This window comes from Cervus elaphus, chromosome 5 (assembly GCF_910594005.1).
Source record: "Cervus elaphus chromosome 5, mCerEla1.1, whole genome shotgun sequence".
In the NCBI taxonomy this organism is placed as follows: domain Eukaryota; kingdom Metazoa; phylum Chordata; class Mammalia; order Artiodactyla; family Cervidae; genus Cervus; species Cervus elaphus.
The window spans coordinates 103,903,178-103,918,112 of NC_057819.1; positions in this window are offsets into that span (position 1 = coordinate 103,903,178).

The window sequence follows — 14,935 nt, forward strand, 5'->3', positions numbered from 1 at the left end:
AACAGGGTGGTATGGGGAGGGAGGCAACTAATTTTTTCCAAAGATTAAAACTAAGTTGAGATAAAAAGACTAAGTACTCCCATTTTCTCAGTTTAATGTTGGCATTTCCCTAGAGACATCAGTGCTTGCAGTATTGGGGTCTGGGGTTGGGTGTTGGGGAGGAAGCAGAGCTTTGACTCAAATGTAAAATTCAAGTTTTAAAGCAAATGAGATTGAATTTTCTGGATGCAAATGAGGCTATTTTATCAAAGAAAAGCTACCAAATTCTGATGAGTTTATGGAAAGTGGGATTTGATGGAGCATAGTTGGAATCTCATGTTTATATCTTGACAATTGATATATCACATTTATGATTATTATATTGAAATGTACATACATATTTTGGGGAATAAAATATTTTTTATATATTTTAGTCCTTTCCATGGCTGCAGGACATTGGTAATTTTTTTTAACTTTTAAAAATTAAGGAAAAAAAGATATACTAAATTTGAACAAACACATACAAAATTAATCAGGAATATGGAGAACATGAATATAAAAATCAGAATGAGCTGGAAAAGAGGCACAAAATACTACTTTGTAAGTTTGAGGTGTTTATTTGTAAATGGTTTAAGTAAATGTTTATGGAGTATTTGCTATGTGCCACAAACTCGTCAGACGTTTTCACATTTATCTCATTTAATACACCTGGTGCAGTCAGCAGCGTTACTTGATTCCATGGCTCTTTGTAGATAGTTTTCAGTGATTGCCAAGAAGAGAATTTGGAACATGTGATATCCTGAAATCTTAAAACTGGTTTCTGTGAATTTCCAGAACAGAGCTCAAAAAAAAAAAAAAAATATAGACAGGAAGGAGAAAAAATAAGTCGAAGAAAATTGGGAGCTGAGAAATGAAGGTTGGTAAAGCCTGAAGACTCATTTTTAAAATATTAACATATTTTAAATAAAATCTCTGAACAGGGCTGCTTGCGACATATTGCCAATAGTCAGTTATATCACTTGAAGATTATCCAAATTCTTTACCTACTTTTCTTCTCCCTGCCCTTGAATGCTCACCTCATAGTGAGGTTCTTTCCCTTAAAAAAAATGAGCAAAAAACGACTAAGTAGTTATGATCATACAGTTTGAATTGACATGGGCTCATTAATAAATATTCTATTTTAGGACATAAGCATTCTTGTTTGTCCCCAGTATCAAGGCTCTATAAGGCTAAGTCTGCTTGAATTGCCAACTGGCTTTGTTTATCCAGGGGTCCAGTTTTAACATTCTGGGCAACAATGGGACATGATCACAGGTCATGGAATTACTGAATCTGATGAGACAGACCAGACTGGAGGCTGAGAATGTGTCGCCTCTCGTCTCACCTCAGCCAAGGACTCCCTTTTTCTCCACCCTGGTCATCAGATCTACCCTTTCCCCAACAGCTTGGGGAACCCAAGTATGTGTTACCCGGATATTCTCAAGCTCCAGCTTTCTTTTGTCACCCTTTATTTAAATCAGTGGTCCTTGACCTTTTTGGTACCAGGGACCAGTTTCCTGGAAGACAGTTTTTCCATGGACCAGATGGGGGCAGGTATGGTTTCTGGATGATTCAGACACATTACATTTATTGTGCACTTTATTTCTATTATCAGTTCTACCTCAGATCACTAGGCATTAGATCCCAGAGATTTAAATGCTTTAAATGCTAAAACATTTGAATATTTATGCCTTGGTCTATGGGGGCTTCCCATGTGGTGCTAGTGGTAAAGAATTCACTTGCCAACGCAAGAGAAGTAAGAGATGTGGGTTCCATCCCTGAATTCGGAAGATGCCCTGGAGGAGGAAATGGCAACCCACTCCAGTATTCTTGCCTGGAGAATCCCATGGACAGAGGAGCATAGCAGGCTTCAGTCCATAGTATTGCAAAGAGTCATGCATGACTGAAATGACTTTGCATGCAAGCATACATGACCTGGTATATGTCAGTGTTTTCCCAGAATCTCTAGAATTAGGATGGGGGTGGAGGTTGTCATATTTTCGAGTCCACTTCCTGAATCCCTGATCCTCTGAATTCCCAGTTGCCATTCTTCAATCCCAGCCCCTACTCTGGGGCCCCGTGTCTGCATGGTTCTGATCCCCACTCTTCTGCAGAGCCCCACACTCATGGGGCTACTGTGTGAGTGAACATGGGAGAGCTTTGATGACGTTTCGAGGGTGGGCTGTGAAATTCAATTATGTTACAGAAAAGGAAACAATTTCCAGTTGAATGCCAGACACAATAGTTCTTTAAATGCTGTGGCTTTAACTTATAGTGTAGTGACTTTATATAAATTAACTTATAGTGGCTTTATAATGTAGTGGCTTTAACATATTTAACTTATATGCAGAGTACATCATGTGAAATACTGGCTGGATGAAGCCCAAGCTGGAATCCGTATTGCTGGGAGAAATATCAATAGCCTCAGATATGCAGATAACACCACTCTTAAGGCAGAAATCGAAGAAGAACTAAAGAGCTTCTTGATGAAAGTGAAAGAGGAGAGTGAAAAAGCTGGCTTAAAACTCAACATTCAAAAACAAAGATCATGGCATCCAGGCCCATCACTTCCTGGCAAATAGATGGGGAAACAATGGAAACAGTGAGAGACTCTATTTTCTTGGGCTCCAAAATCACTGCAGGTCGTGATTGCAGCCATGAAATTAAGACACTTGCTCCTTGGAAGAAAAGCTATGACCAACCTAGACAGCATATTAAACAGCAGAGACATTATTTTGCAGACAGAGGTCTGTCTAGTCAGAGCTATGGTTTTTCCAGTAGTCATATATGGATGTGAGAGTTGGACCATAACAAAAGCTGAGCACCAAAGAATTGATGCTTTGGAACTGTGGTGTTGGAGATGACTCTTGAGAGTCCCTTGGACTACAAGCAGATCCAACCAGTCCATCCTAAGGGAGATCAGTCCTGTGTGTTCATTGAAAGGACTGATGCTGAAGCTGAAGCTCCAGTACTTTGGCCACCTGATGCGAAGAACTGACTCATTGGAAAAGAACCTGATGCTGGGAAACATTGAAGGCAGGAGGAGAAGGGGTGACAGAGGATGAGATGGTTGGATGGCATCATGGCCTCAATGGACAAGAGTTTGAGTAAGCTCTGGGAGTTGGTGACGGACAGGGAGGCCTGGCATGCTGCAGTACATGGGGTCTGATTGAATGAACTGAACTGAAATGTAGTGACTACTTACTAGAACAGGGACACTCTTACTGGCTGTTTCCCTCTGTGGAGCCTTCTGCTGTGGTCTTTCTATGCCTGTGGTTCTCAGTCTTGACTCTGTTAGAATCACCTACAGATTTCTGCTAAGTCCCCATGCCCAGGCTTTACTCCGGAACAAGTGAAATAAGACTCTCAAGATGAGATGGCATTGAAGTCTCCTGGATTGGTTCTGGCACTCAGCAAAGTGTGAAGACCACTGCTCTAGATAGTCAAAATTATAATTAATTATCATAATTAGTAATTCCCTCTCACCTCTTCTCAGACCCTGGGGTCTTCTCTCTCAGGGTTCCCCAAGGAAACCAGAAATATCTCTCATTTCATTAGGAGCAATTCACGTATTTTATCTATGGATCTATGTATGCTCATACATGGGCATATATGTGTGTGTGTAAGTGTGTATATGTAAGTATGTATGTATATTTGTATGTATGTAGATATGTGTATATGCAAGTATGTATGTAAATATGTGTATGCATGTAAGTATGTATGTGTGTCTATAAGTATTATGTATATGTAAGCATGTGTCTAAGCACATAACCACATATGTATGTAAGTATGTATGCATGTGCATGTGTGTCCATGCATGTATGCATGTGTTCGTGTGTGTAGGTGTGTGTATAAGCACACGTGTGTGGTGTGTATGCCTGTGTGTATGTTTGTGTGTATATGCATATGTGTGTGTGTGTGTACATGTGTATGGACATCCATACTTTTGTCTATTGGCTCATCCACGCTGTGCCTGAGTCCTTTTTTCTCCATAGGATGTCTCCACAACAGGTTGAAATGAAAGACCCCTTTTCCCCAAAGACAAGTTACATCACCGGCTGAGAAAGCAGACCCATATGCAGTTGGTTTTTGTTTAAATGGTAGTTTTTTCCTTAACAGTGTACATAGAAACAGTTTTCTGAGTCCCTTGAAAACAAAGGACTTTGCACACCTAGAGACTCCTCCTGTGTTTATGGTGCCCAGCTCCCCTTCCTTAGGGACTAGAACATCCTTCTGCCGAAGCATCATACTCTCAGAGAAAGCTGCTCTCACCTCAAACTCACAAAACCAGACCCTCCAACGTGAGACCCAGGCACGTCTGCCTTGGTGTCTGGGGCTGGATCCAATGAACTGTTAAGTCTTTTTGATCTTTAACTCCTAAGAGTCTGATTTCTCGCACGTGGGAGAAGAACCCGGTGCAAGCTGACCCACGGGTGTGAACCTGACTCACCTCTGCTCCCCACATCTGTTCTCTTTGCAGTGGTGCTATTTGGTGTTTTAATGGACACTTTTATTGAGAATCGGAAGAGAACAGATGCCAGTGAGCAAGTATGGTTTTTTATAGCCTCATCTCTCCAGGCTTGCCCCATTACCCAAGATCTGGCCTTTCCAGAACAAACAATATCTTCAGCCTTGATACCCAGGTGCTCTGGAGGTCTTGTAAAGATGCCAGAGAGTGGCTGCATTTGTCATTTTGGAAGGCTCATCACCAAAGTGGTTAGGAGTCTTAGTCAGTGGGACCCCCCTGCGCCTTCCACGTTGGCAATATAAGTGGTCCTCTAAAATCTCAGAAGGAATGCCTACATTTCTTTTTTTATAAACCACCAATTCTCAGCTCTGGAGGACCAAAATACCATTGCCTTCATCAGCTCTTTCATGTGTCACTAATAATTGTGTTTGCATGTCAATATGTGTGATCATTTACTTTCTAAAAATATATTTGAGCAGATTGGAGGGTCTTCCCGTATTAAGAAATCTGTCTCTCACTTGGATTCCAATACGCTTCCCTGAGCCTGACAGAAAGGCATGGACTCACAGAGCATGCGGGAGTCCTGCATGACCCGGAGTGTGCCCATGGTAATGGGTCACACATGACATCCATCAAGTGTGGGGGAGGAAGGTTGGAGCTGTTGGGATAATTAATGGGGTAATAGGCAGTTAAGTTCAAGAAGACTTCAGTGGAAATTACATGAGCGATCACCTTCTCTCCACCACAAGCTGCTTCCTTTGCTTGGGTTAGAATTTCTGTGCCTAGGACATCATGTGCTTTGTCTTCTCAGTTTAATAGTCATTTATCCACCATCCTTTCAGATGTTTATTGACTTTTCTGTGGGGCTTGGGCTTGGCTCTAAAACAAAACCACTGATGAGATTCTCCCAGGGTTTAATGGATCATCAGGTCAGTTTTCTCTGTTCAGAACCGTACAGCCAATAGCAAAGGGCTTTGCCCATTTGGGATGTAAATATTTGCTGGTGGAATAACTAAATGAAATCACCTATGTAGCAGGAGGAGGTTACTGTTTTCTGAAAGCAATGTATTCTTTTTTCCTTTTCATCTTCTCTGCCTCCTACCCTAACTCCTTGGGTCAGTTTTCTTATATTTCTCCTGTTCTCAGAGAAGAAAGAGATGTTTTGATGAACTGCTGGGCGACATGGCAAAGGCAAGTCTCTGCAGTCAACCTGGGAAAAGCTGCTTTGGCTTTGCAGCTGGGAGTGACCCCAGCCCAGCCTTGCGTGGGTGTAGGTCAGTCAGGTCGCCGGTGGGCTCCTGCGTGCCAGAGCAGCCCAGCCGGCACAGTGGCCATTCTTGCAAAGCCCAGTGTTGGTCCTTTCCTGTGCATCGCAGATCCTCCTCCTCGACTTGCCTGAGGCTGCAAGGCTTTCAAGCCTTCCCTCTTTAATCTCACCACCACTACTTTCAGGACCCTCACTCCCTTCTCTGACTTGTCCTGTGCCCCACTCTGGTTTCTCTCTCCCTGCTCCCTGCTCTGAAAAGTCCCCACGGTTGTGTTCTTAGCCTTCTGCGGTGCCTCTGCTTTTTCTCTCAGAAGCCCCACGGCTCTTTCCTCATCCTCATTCTTTATCTGGGTGCCCAAGATGCCTAAATTAGTACCAACAGCTCTTCTGTCCTGGAGTCTCAGTCTGCCATGTCCAGATGGACGCCTTTGGAAGATTCACTGTGATTTTACTTTTATTTTTTTTCTTTTTTAAATTAAAAAAAAAAAAACCCTTAATTTTGTATCAGGGTACAGCCAGTTAACAACGTTGTGGAAGTTCGGGTGAACAGCAGAGAGATGCAGCCATGGATATACGTGTACCCATTCTCCTCCAAACTCCCCTCCCATCCAGGCTGCCACCTAACATTGAGCAGAGTTCCCTGTGCCCAGTAGGTCTATGTTGGTTATCCAGTTTACACATAGTAGTGTGCACATGTCCATCCCAATCTCCCTAACTGTCCCTTCCTCCTGTCCTTCCCCCCAGCAACTGTGAGTTCATTCTCTAAGTCTGGCACTGTGATTTTAAAACCAACTCACCATGATCGGAGGTGACCACCTGCCGCAGCAGCAATTTGACTGAGGACATCGCCCAGGTTCTATTGGAGAAGCTGAGGCACAAGGCTGGGATGGGAGAAGGGGTTCATTATGGGGATTTGACTTCAACACATGGTGAAAGCTGGGTGAGCAGTTTGCAGAGTTGCTTTTGTCTCTCGTGTTGGAGCTTGAACTCAGTAGCAAGCAGCTGGGAAGGAAGGATGGGTGGGAAGTATGAGAAAGAGAAGGCAGCCGTGTGGCTGACATGTGGGAGCCCTGTGCCATGGAGCTGGGCACACAGCGCCCAGCACCTGGAGAAGTGACCACATGCATTCAGCTGACAGAAGCCCCTGAAGCAGCTGGTCATATGCATGGAAGCTGTATCAGATCTCACTTAGGACTCTCTTGTGGCATCTGCTGGGAGAATTCTGAGACCCGGAGTTCCAGCTCAGTCTTGTTGACAAAGTGCGAACACCCCCACCAAGGGCTCTTACCGTCTCCTCCGTGTCATTTCACACGCTTCTACCAAGTTGCTTTCTGGAATGTTGAGTTTTTATTTAACCACCATTCTATCTAAAAAGGCTTCCCTGTGGCTCAAATGGTAAAGAAGCTGCCTGCAATGAAGGAGATCTGGGTTTGAGTCCTGGGTTGGGACGATCCCCTGGAGAAAGGAATGGCTACCGACTCCATTATTCTTTCCTGGAGAATTCAATGGACAGAGGAGTCTGCGGGCCACAGTCATGGGGTTGCAAAGAGTCGGACATGACTGAAGTGACTTAACAGGCACACTATTCAAAAACTTCCAAAGGTGTGGCACTGCCCAGAGTCGTGTTTCCCTTTTAAGAGTTTTTAGGTGTTCTTGGGTAGGCTCCCTGAGAGAGGAGGGTTTTCTCAGCAGAGTCAGCCCTGGGTCCTCACCCCAGCTTCAACCAGAACATTTGCCTTTACCTGCTGTAAGTATTGCACTCCCCAGTGAAATTGCATTCATAGAGAATCTACCTGTTGATTTTAATGAAAAAGAAAAAAGGGAGAGGGGGGGAGAGAGAAGGAAAAAAAGAAGGAAGGAAAGAAGGAAGGGAGAAAGAAACTGCTGAAAAGCTTAGAGGTTCAAATCCTAATCCTCCAACTATAATACAGTTCTCCTTATTCACCCATCTTTATCTCCTGCTACTAACCCCCATGGGAACCACCTTCTTTAATGTGATACTGGGTCCCTTAGCCATCTCTCAATGAACTATTCGTCAAACATATGGATATCAAGGAAGGAAGGGATGTGTGGGATGGATTGGGAGATTGGGGTTGAGAAACAGACTATTATGTATAAAATAGATAACCAGTAAGAACCTACTGTGTAGCACAGGGAACTCTACTCAATAATCTGTGATGATGTAAATAGGAAGGAAAGTCAAGGGAGAGGGGGTTATATGCATTTGTATCGTTGATTGATTTTGTTGTGCAGCAAAACCTACCACAGCATCATAAAGCAACTATACACTGATAAAAAAGAAAAGAAAAAACATTCATTTGTCTAAAAAGAAAAAGACTGTGCTCATTGCCAATTTTATGCCCTGAAAGTGTGAAAGTGTTAGTTGCTCAGTTATGTCTGACTCTTTGTGACCCCATGGACTGTAGCCCGCCAGGCTCCTCCGTCCATGGGATTTCCCAGGTAAGAATACTGGAGTGGGTTGCCATTACCTTCTCCAGGGGATCTTCCTGACCCAGGGATTAAACCCATGTCTCCTGCATTGCAGACAGATTCTTTACCATCTGAGCCACCAGGGAAGCCTTGACCCCATCCCTTTTTTGATTAGAATCACTCAAATCTCTTGGTTTTTCCTTAAGCAACTATAGACCAATGACATCTCTGAATCAAGACAGAGATGTGCAGACTTGTCTCCTAGGAAAAAGGGGAGAATGACGGTGGGGGTACCGTTTTACTTAAACACACGCATAGGCACTGTGCATCGGTATATAATTTTAAGTGTTTTGTGTAAATGAGTATAAATTTACATATAAGTGACTATGTCATCACACTAGGTGAAGATAAATGTATGTTAAAAAACCATTTAGAAGAAAATAGTAATGTTTACAACATCTATGAAGTGCCTCCTACATACTAGGTCTCACCATTTTCCTCTCATTTAATTTTCTAGGCGACCGTAAGATGTAGGAGTCATGAGCCTCAGACAGCCAGTTTATTGAGAACTCAAAGCTCTTTGTGGGACAAGCATGAAACAGTTTTATTTTTCCCTAATAACCTCCCCAACCACAATCTCTATTCTGGGCAGTAAGGATGCTTAATGACATCTCAGCTAGATTCCATGTCTTTTCAGCCCCTTTTGGTTTTTTGCAGTGTCTCATTTAGGTTCTGTAGAATCAGTCCTGTTTATTTAAAGCCTTCAATCTAATGCCTACTAAGCTCTGTCTTTGCCTCCTGCCTGGGTGGGCTAAACCTGTGGGTTGCAGGGGCTCCGGAAGGAGAAGGGATGGGCTGGGTGGTCTGCTCTCATATGGCTTCCCTTCCTTCTCTTTCCCCTGCCTTCCTCCTTTCTCTCCAGTTGTGGTTGGAAGAAAAGAGAGAAAAATGTCTTTTTTTCACTGAACACTCTTAATGAGGTCATAGTCCCTCTCTTGGAGGATTATATATGCTTCTCTAACTCATTTCTTTGGACTCTACATTTATGAATGATGGCTCCAACATGCCTATTTGACAAGGAGCTCATCCCAGGAAAGTCTTTATGTATTTATGGTTCCTTCTAAGATCTTGCTTCTAATTGAGAAAAGGGGGGATGTGGTGAGCTGTTGGCATTTACTAACCTTTATAACAGCATACCACTGGGCCAGTGATGGAGTTTACAGAGTCATTTAACAAATATTCATTTCACATCTAAATATATATATGTATAGTATTATATATAAATTCTATAGTATTATATATAAATTCTATTTATATATACATTCTATTATATATGAATTCTATTCTATAAATATATATATATATATAGTATATCAGTGATTCTTAATCTTTTTGGCACTAGGGACAATTTTTCCTTGAACTGGGAGGGGATGGTTTCAGGATCCAATGAAGCATTGGCATTCCAATGAAGAATAAACTCAAGAACATTATTGTGCCCTTAATTTCTATTTTTATTACATCAGCTCCACCTCAGATGATCAGGTATTAGATCTCAGAAGTTGGGGACCCCTGATACATACCATTCTGCTGTCAGGTGTTAATGATGCCAAAATAAAAACCTTACATGTATGCAGAGAGGTAGAAAATTTAAAAAGTCCACTGCTCAACTTTCAAACATTCAAAAAAGTGTAGCTTTTTGTTTTCCCTAACTGATAGGCTTTACTACCTACTGTCTGTTGGCTGGAGGCAGGTGGTATCTAAACTTACCAGTTAATATTGCAGTATTTGGGGACTTGACCTCTTTTTATACCTATTAGATCTTTGGGGGATAAATTCTTAGTCTATAGGTTTTATCTCTCCCCTCCCCGACTTCTGTCCATGCACATGGGGACACTTATGTGCCCTCCCGGCAATGACAGGAGGAAACTGAGAGCCACTGCTGACCTCATTCCAGGCCAGTCTAGTCTATTGGTGAAGACTGGCCATTTGTGGTACCTCATGGGTACCCGTAGCTGCAGCCTGTGATCTTGGTTCTGTACCTCTGGTAACTAATCCCCAGCGTTTTGTGTCTTCATTTCGTGGCTGGTGGACATCAGTTCCCTGGTGCTTCTAGCATGTTGGCACCATCACTGGGGAGGCAGAAGCATCTGATTCCCTGCCCACTGTATCTGGTACCTAGGCCACTTTCAACAGTGGTGGTGAAGGTGACAGTCGCTCAGTCGTGTCCGACTCTTTGTGATCCCACAGACAGTAGCCCATCAGGCTCCTCTGTCCATGGGATTCTCCAGGCAAGAACACTGGGGCGGGTTGTCATTTTCTTCTCCATCAACAGTGGTAGCTCAAGTCCATTCTTCTGGTTGGCTCCATCCATCCATGCTGCTCCTTTGACGATTGCTCTCCTAGAAGCTTATGCTTTTCTGCAGGGCACTAATCTTGACCTTCAGTGATTCCTCACAGTTGTATGAGCATTTCTACAACCTCCATTCCTTACGAATCAGCCCCAAGGGCATGAAAAACAGGCTCTATGCCTCATCCCATTGCTCTTTTTCTCCCCTTACCCCTGAGCTTCCCGGGTGGTGCAGTGGTAAAGAATCTGCCTGCCGTTGCAGCAGACACAAGAGACAGGGATTTGATCCTTGGGTTGGGAAGATCCCCTGGAGTAGGAAATAGCAACCCACTCCAGTGTTCTTGCCTGGAATGGACAGAGGAGCCTGGCGGGCTACCGTCCATGGGGCTCACAAAGAGCCAAATGCACACATGCTCACTCCTATCGCACATCCATCTTCTTCCTGGGGACAGTGGGCTTCAGGACTCAGCAAGGTGGTGCAGTATAGGAGGAGAGATCTGCTTACTAATGAAGAGAGACAGGTTAGCTGAGACTTTTTAAAATGTTGCTCTTATTTCTTATTATAAAGAGCTTTCATGTATGATCTCAGCTGCAGGTCTTTAAGACAATATCAATGAGTTTAATAAAATGAGTTTTGGAAAGGAAGACGGATTTAAAACTCTGTAAATTCTGTTGTTCTAACCCTTCAGCCACCTCTAGGGAAGACCTAATCTCAAACCAGCAAAGCATTAAGTTTGATGTGCTGCTTCTTCCTCAGCCCCAGACACAGGCACTCTTAGAGCAGAAGTCTATCCTGAGATGCATTTTGGCAACCCACTTCAGCATTCTTACCTAGAGAATCCCATGGACGGAGGAGCCTGGTGAGCTACAGTTCATGGGGTTGCAAAGAGGTGAACATGACTGAGCGACTAATACTTTCATTTCCCTTTCAAAATTAAAATTTACAGGTAGTGCAATTAGCATTCCAATGAAGAATAAATTCTGGAGGTTGTATAGCAGGAATTCAGAGTACATCCTTAGGTAGTAAATGCTTAAATAAAGGCATAGTTTTCTTTTCATATGTGAGTTAGAGATAGAAATCCATTATTATGCTATTCCTGTTAGACAACAGTTATGATTATGGATTAAAACTGAGGGATGGGAAATTCATTTTTTAAAGATTTATATGATTCACAGGACTAGGATTAAGAGATGGATAATGAGCCAAGATGAATAAACTCCAGAAAATTGATGTCTCAGTGAATTTACATGCTCAAAGGAGTAAGAATCACTTACTCTTTGTAAGTATATCCATTACTTACAAAGATGTGGTTTGCTTATAGCTGGTAGGAGTTTAGTTAAATGATGAGATCAGCTTCCTTACCAACACTGGAGTAAATCTTATAAATGCAAATGCTTCTGTGTAGCTTTCTTCTGTCTGTAATAGTATTTGCCTTGTGTTGCCACAGTTCCTGTCCTCAAAGAATTTCTGAACATAAGGAAGAGACAAGTCATTCAACCAAGAAATCGTTAAATCATAAGCTTTGACTGTTGCACATCTCATGCTGGTTTCTGAGGGTTTTATGGCAGCAGTCCCCAACCTTTTTGGCACCAGGGACCAGTTTCAAGGAAGACAGTTTTTCCATAAAACGGGGAGGAGAGGTGGTTTCAGGATGCTTCAAGCACATTGCATTTATTGTGCACTTTATTTATATTATTGTTACATCAAATCCACCTCAGATCATTAGGCATTAGATCCCAGAGGTTGGGGACCCTTGTTCTATGGGGTTGGGTCATCAAGGGCTTCCACATCATAGATTAATTAAGAGCAAGTCTTGTTTAGAGCTTCCCAGGTGATGCAGTGGAAAAGAATCCATCTACCAATGCAGGAGATGCAGGTTCCAGCCCTGGGTTAGGAAGATTCCCTGAAGTAGGGTATGGCAACCCACTTTAGTGTTCTTGTCTGGAGAACCCCATAGATAGAGGAGCCTGGTGAGCTACAGTCCTTGGGACCGCAAAGAGTCGGACACAACTGAGCACATATACTTATTTATCACTTAAGGCTTGTTTGTGAGAAATTATTCTAGATTGCCCTTTTACTAAGGGAGATAAAACTACCTGCTAGAAAGGGGAGATGGTAGAGCTGAGTTCCAATATTTTGTGCCAGTAAATGAAAGAGGAGGAAGACATGAAGGCCCTCCTCTGTGATGATCACGCTGGATAGGAACAGGGAGAAAGCTTCAAAGGAAACACACACTGCAATGGGCAGTGTGATGGGCCAGTGGAGAGAAGCATTGCAGTGGAGGTCAGTATCTATCATAGTGTCTACTTGACCTATCAAAGGCATTCTAAAGGAAAAATAAAACAGCAGAGCCAGCAATTAAATGGCTGGAAACATGCTACTCTTTTTCATGTAGAGTTTGTCACAGATTCCACCAATTTTCATGCAAAAATTTTTTGACCTCAAATTTATTCTCTTCTGGGTACTACCAATTTCTATAAAAAGCATGCTAGTCAAAAGTATGAAAATCTAACTAGAAATGTCATGTGGTTTTTAGCAGGAATGTTGACTTGTCTGGGGGGAGTGATCACAACTGAGATGAGCAAAGGGATAAACTGGGGGCCTTTCAAAGGCAAAGTGGTGGATCTTAGGGAGAAAGCGGGATAAAGCAAGCATATTGAGTTATGGAATAACACTATAATTTCAAAGTTATGTGAAAGGCAGAAGAGAATGAAAATTGGGGTTGTGGAACAGATTTTAGGAGGACGAGAAAGTGAGCTGCCTGGGACTTTTAAAAAATACTTATTATTTATTTATTTGGCTCCTCTGGGTCTTAGTTGCATGTGGGATCTAGTGTCTCTATCAGGGATTGGACCTGAGCCACCTGCATTGGGAGCACAGAGTCTCAGCCACTGGACCACCGGGAAAGTCACTGGCCTGGGACTTTTTATACAAAATGATGTCACAGTGAAGTTGGGATGTATGGTTGATGAGATGAACCTGGAAGTGAAGGGTCAGAACCAGAGACAGAGATTTGAGTCCTCAGCACTTCGGTAGGCTGAATAATGACCCTGAAGATGTTAACATCCTCATCCCTACAACCTGAGAATGTTACCTTCTGTGGCAAAAGGGACTTTACAGGCGGGATTAACTTAGAGGTCTTGAGATGCTTTGTCCTGTGGGCCCAATATAATTATAGGTGTCCTTTGATGTGGTGGTTGTTTAGTCACTAAGTCACATCTGACTCTGAGTCCCCATGGACTGCAGCATGCCAGGCTTCCCTGTCCTTCACTGTCTCCTGGAATTTGCTCAAATTCACGTCTAGTGAGTCAGTGATGCCATCCAACCATCTCATCCTCTGTCACCTGCTTCTCCTCCTGCCCTCAGTCTTCCCCAGCATCAGGGTCTTTTTCAGTGAGTTGGCTCTTTGCCTCAGGTGGCCAAAGTGTTGGAGCTTCAGCTTCAGCATCAGTCCTTCCAGTGAACGTTCAGGGTTGATTTCCTTTAGGATTGACTGGCTTGATCTCCTTGCAGCCCTTACAAGGGGAATAAAGGAGATCAGAGGGAAGTAAGAGAGAAATGATGGAGGCAAAAGTGGACACAGATGAGGGAGGGGTCAGAAGACAATGAATGCAGGCAGCCTTGAGAATGTGACAATGGCAAGGACACAGATTCCCTCTTAAAGCCTCCAGAAGAAACCAGCCTTGTTAATGTCTTGACATTAGCTCCGTGAAACAGATTTCAGTCTTCTGACCTCCAGAACTGTAAAGTAATACATTTATGTTGTTTTAAGCCACCAAGTTTGTGGTCATTTGTTAGAGCAGCCACAAGAAACTAAAACAAGCTCCTAGTTAACACTAGAAGGAGAAGACCCTACAGCTGAAAAATGTCCTTGCAGAATCTTTTGGTTCTGTTTCAAAATGTAGTGGGGAACCATGTAATCCCACTAATTGGCCCAAAGACAGAACCACACACAGGCTTCCTAAGAGCACAGATGATCTGCTATGTCCCTCTTATTTTTTTTTCCTATGACCCTCTTTCTCCTTTTGGAGATCAGGGCAGTCCTTAAAAAGTCCCTGTTACAGTATCTGTTACATAAGAAACAAAAAGAAGGCTGTGCTAATTATGTGCAACTCTTTGTGGCCCCACCAGGCCCCTCTGTCCATGGGATTCTCCAGGCAAGAATACTGGAGTGGGTTGCCATTTTCTCCTCCAGGGGGTCTTCCCGACCCAGGGATTGAACCCGTGTCTCTTGTGTCTCCTGCACTGGCAGATGGATCCTTTACTAGTAGCACCTCCTGGGAAGCTGTTTCTCAAACTAAAGAGAATGTTTCACATTTCGTGTTTTCCATTTCATAAAAATGTCAGAAAATATTTTACCCACTTAAAAAATGAAAGTTATTTCTATTTTGATGATTCTAATAA